This window comes from Vicia villosa, unplaced genomic scaffold (genome assembly GCF_029867415.1).
Source record: "Vicia villosa cultivar HV-30 ecotype Madison, WI unplaced genomic scaffold, Vvil1.0 ctg.001687F_1_1, whole genome shotgun sequence".
Classification (NCBI taxonomy): Eukaryota; Viridiplantae; Streptophyta; class Magnoliopsida; order Fabales; family Fabaceae; genus Vicia; species Vicia villosa.
In genome coordinates this window covers 262,503-267,854 of record NW_026705698.1, presented here as the reverse complement: position 1 = coordinate 267,854, position 5,352 = coordinate 262,503, and the positions used below count along the sequence as shown (strand labels likewise).

Genomic DNA, 5,352 nt, shown 5'->3' with positions numbered 1-5,352 from the left:
GTATGAGTTATGTTTTGAACTGTTTTTATAAAAATTTGTTAGTGATCCTAGTAGATTCAGTTTAATATTAAAAATGTGTTGGTGCAATTTTATCTCATAATAATTTTTACTTTGGTTATTATAGATTAGAGAACTACATCACGAGTCTTACTTTTTTGATTAAAATTAGTTGGTTAGAGTCTGCTTCTCATTTCGTTCTAGTGTTCCACCCATTTCCCACGGTATATAATTTATGCTTGAAAAGAAATAATTTTGTTGCTAAGCATTGTTCTTTTGTTAGTACTTATCCGGTGATGAAACATACACTAATAGGTTGGTACCGAAATGCTCTTGATAAGTAGATGTTTGGCCCATTGAATTATTTTGGAGCTTTTTTATTATGCAATTCTTCATTTGATATGCCACAGTTATTGCTTCTATGATTGACAAACTAGCAAGCCCCTTTGAGCATAATAAAAAAATAAGGTATTGAAATGCTCTTGATAAGCACAGATCTTTTATGCCTTTGAATCATTTTGGAGCCTTTTGTTTTCAATTCTTCATTTGATGTCACACTTCATGGCTCTATGATTAACAAATTGTCAAGACCCTTTGGGCATAAGTATAAAAATAAGGTATACAAATGCTCTTAAAAAGCTGATGTTTAGGCCTTTAAATCATTTTTAAAACTTTTGTTTTTTCAATTCGTCATTTGTGTTATGTCACACTTCATGGCGCCATGATTAAGAGATTGTCAAGTTTCAAAAAATTCAAAAAATTTGGCAAAACCATCACAATACAAGGATACAAGCACTAATACATATGGAAAACAATATGCATTTTTGGAACCTCTCTTATTAGAAAGATTTGTTGAGACATAATCTTTTTTTGATCTATCTTATTTAACACACTGATAGTTGTCCAAGGCAAAATTAAAGAAAATGAGAATCGTAGAAACGACTTGAAACTTTATTGCAAATAAAAGACTTCGAGATGAAGACTCAGTCAAATGGAAGATTATTGATACCCAAGACTAATTACAGTCTAACCGCTACAAAAACAACAACAATCAAGTTTTATTCCACTAAGTAGAGGTCGAATACATGTGTCAACTTCCGCCATAATATTCTATCAAGGACCATGTTTATATCCAAATTATTGATCTCAAGACATTTCTTAAAAACATCTCTTATAGTATTTCTAGGTTTTAGATGTCTGACTCATTTCCATCTAATCTACTCTTAAATATAATCTATAAATATTCCTCTAGATGCCCAAACCACCTAAGTATATTTTCCATCATTTTGTTCATTATAGATGCTATTCTAACACTTTACAATATGACAATTTATAATCTTATCATGTATAGTCTTACCACACATCCAATGCAACATTCTCATCTTTGCTACACTTACTTTATTCCCCTGTTGATTCTTAATTGCACAATATTCTATCTCGTACAACACCACAAGTTTTACTGTAGTCTATTAAAAATTTCTCTTCAATTTGAATGGTACCTTTTTTCCCAAAATCCCAAAACTCAACTTTTTGACACCAAAATAGTTTCCTCACTTGTATAATTTGAACCCAAAATTTACCCAAATTTTTCATTCATCAAACAAATGCAATTTCATCAATTTTGTAGGAATTCACACATCATTCATCATCCACATTCATAACCTCACATACACATTCAAAACTCAAATTCACACAAAGATGAACACACGATTATACAACCCAACTCTACCATAACCCATCATCATACAAACTCTTATAGTGTTAGAACTCCACCCTTAACTTGGTATTCCTAGCAAAAGCTTTCTTCCCTCTTTCAATGGTGTTCTTACCTCTTCTTCCTCATGTCCTAGCTCTGCACTTCTCTCTATTTCCTTCTATGGTTTTCACTATCCAAAATAACAATTGTGTTTCCCTCTTCCTTGTTTTCCCAAAATTAACTCTTGGATCCCTAAATCATAATTCCTAACATGTCTTTCATTATTTTAATTATTTAATTGATAAAACTCTAATTATTAACTATATTATCATTACTATTAAAATAATAATAACAATAATAATTCTATTAACACTATAATATTTACACACCCCCTATCCTTAATCTCTCGTCATAACTATCTTATTCTAAGGTCTTCTACCCCATAATTCACATCATAGCACACACAACACACCACATCCCATATTTTTAATTATAAAAATAAATACGATAAAATAGGGAGTTACATCAGTCACAACCCCATAAGACATCTGAGGCGACTCCTCAGTCATCGCAGGCACCTGAGCATGCTCAAGAGGATGCACATGAGCGTGCACCTGCACAGGCTGCGCATGCAGCGCCTCAGGCTTTTGGAGGTGGACCGTCTAATTTATCCCTTTTTCCTCTTTATTCTGATCATGTTTCTAGTCATATCTGGACCGGACAGATATGAAATTTGAATTTTGATTGATATTACATTTTGAATTATGAATTTTATTAATAATTTGGAATTTTGGTTTGTTTATTAAATCCGTCTACATATTTATGCAGGAACGAGATACGCTCAAGGTCATTAACCATGGGCGGAAGATCAGTAGACTCGTACCACTTGTTGAGCCATAGTTTGATGAGCTTTTTTTACTTTCTAGGTTGAAAGATTTGGCCCAATGTGGATACAACGTGGTAAACTGGGGTATGATTAACGCTTTCGTTGAGAGGTGGCATCATGAGACGTTGTCGTTTCAACTACCACATGGTGAGATGACAATCACACTCGATGACGTCGCGTGTCTGCTGCATCTTCTAATCAGAGGGAGATTCTTGGATCATGAGAGTATCGGTAAAAAGGAGGAGTTAGATCTGTTGGTTGAGATGTTGGGACCTATGAGAGTGCCCTAGAAGAGATTGATAAAACCCGAGGTAGTCACGTCAGGTATAGTTATTTGGCTCAGCTGTTCACGGATGAGCTACGACGTGCGCGAGAGACTGATGGTGATCCCGAATAGGTTACCATTCACAGGAGATTTGCTATGAGAGCACACCTTTTGTATCTTGTTGGCACACATATTTTTGTGGATACTAGTGGCACTTACACTAATATCATGTACCTCCGATTTTTTTGATGATTTTGAGACGATCCACCCGTGGAACTGGGGGGTTGCTTGCCTGGTTTACTTGTATACTAAGTTGGATGAAGGGATTAAGTGGAATACGAAGCAGATAACCGACAACATGTCACTCATAACGGTATAACTTCTTTGTCTTTGTGGTCTTTGTTAATTATTTTGATTTTGGAACTGACTAATTAATTTTCCTATTTCAGGGATGGATCCTACAACACTTCCTCTGCATCTCGGGTTGGTCACTTGCTACGGGTTATAATGAAGATAAGCCGCATGCCTGCGCATACGACCCGCTTCGAGGGAACCGGGCGATAGAGCCGTTTCAGGTGTATATTGATCAGATGACACATGAGGACATACACTTCTCTTCATACGTCGACCACTTTGAGACAATACCATTTGACGAGGTTGCGCTGTTTACGAGTTGGTTGGCGTGCGAGATTCGTAAGATGGCTGCCTATATGCTTGAGCGGGTGTTGCATCAGTTCGGGTTCACCCAGACCATTCCCCGGGATCCGACTGTATCTGCTCCTCTGATTGTAAACAGAGGGATATAAATGCTTTGTTTGATGATTTTGAGAATTATCTTGTTCCTGAAGAGGCCAGGAGTACCATAGCACCAGACAACTAGAGCTACGATTACGGTTACATGATATGGTTCTTCCGGGTGTCCCATCCACACATGATACAAGATGCTCCCAGGAACCCACCGAGGCCAGTTCATCAGGAGATCCTAGAGGAGGAGCAGGCTATGGTCGATCATGCGACTGACTTGTTGCCTAGGTGTTGTCGTATCATGGATCTTGCGCGGTATGATATTGACAAAAGTTTATTTCCTGATGGATCCAATGTTAGAGGTGTTCTGGATGCCATCATGGCGGAGGCTCAAGAGACTCTGTTTTACAGGAGGCAGCAGAGGGACGCCTCAAGGGTGACATGCTGACTCATCATCCGTCATCCGAGTAGTATTTGTTAATGTTTTTGTACTTTGGTTATAGTTTTTTGTTATTGTATTTGGATTTCATTTTTTGTTATTGTATTTAGTGCGAAACAACCGTAAATATATTAAAGCTAAAAATGACATATTTCTCTGCAAAAAGTGTTTCTGCCACTAGTAACATTAAAACTGGAAATATATTGTCGGTTTAAAACCGCAAATATACTTCCAATTTTCATTCAATTTTAACAAAAAAAGGTTCGAAACACAAATTGCTTCCGATTTTAGAGGGATATTTTAAAAATTGCAAGGATATTTCTTTGGGGCATGAGGTGGAATAAGAAAATCCCAAGTATTAAATGCTAACATCAATTTGTTTAGGAAGCTAATCAATTAAAAACTCAGTTTCCAAAATACTTGAAGAATCGAAGGATTGTGCAAATACTAAAAGGTTTTACATGTTGAATAAGTCAAAAGCCTAGTCAAATATTAAAAATCCATCAAAAGTTAAGTCACATATTAAAAATATGTCAAGAGTGCAACATAGTCAGAAGTTAACATTTTTTTTTTAAATTTAACGGAAATGACAAATTCGACCAACGAAACAATTGTTAATGAACTACTATGTAACACATTTTGATTAAGAGACTAAAGTGAAATATCAAAGGTATCAAAAAATGCATTAAATGTAAATAAAACAGTAAATTAATTACACTTGAAAACATATCATCAAGTGGACGTGCCGGAGTGGTTATCGGGCATGACTAGAAATCATGTGGGCTTTGCCCGCGCAGGTTCGAATCCTGCCGTCCACGTTTTGAATTCAAAATCAAAAGTTCAGATAAACAGATTAGCTAAGGTCCATTAATTCTCATTTTTAGAAAGTAATGTCATCGCCATTTTTGGGTGAACATCAACTGTCTTATCAATCTACTAAGTAACAAATGTGTTACTATTTGCTGGATTTCATCTGCAAGACTGCAACTATTATTGCACATAAAAAATTCAAGATATGTGTTCAAGGTCACAAGCCATTTTGGAGGTCAATGATTACTTTTAACTTTTTATTTATGTCTATCCATAAAAACTAGCCATGCTTGGTTTGATTTAGACAACAGAACCACATAAAATAAATCTTGTATTTTTGTTTTTAAAAAATAGACTAACACAATATTACTTATTGAAAGAGTGACAAGAAATAAGTTTGTCTTAAGTTTTTTTTAGATGTTGTGTAGAATTTTTAATTAACTATTGTTTAATATTAACAAAATATGTAAAAAATTTATTTACCTAAAATTTAACGGTGACAAAAATATATTATG

General features: G+C 35.1%; 1 non-coding gene across 1 annotated transcript; it reads left to right on the top strand.

Moving 5' to 3' along the window:
* Window positions 1-4,763: 4,763 nt before the first annotated feature.
* TRNAS-AGA (transfer RNA serine (anticodon AGA)) lies at window positions 4,764-4,845 on the top strand. Its single transcript has one exon. It is a non-coding gene; the product is annotated as a tRNA-Ser (tRNA).
* The last annotated feature ends 507 nt before the right edge of the window (window positions 4,846-5,352 follow it).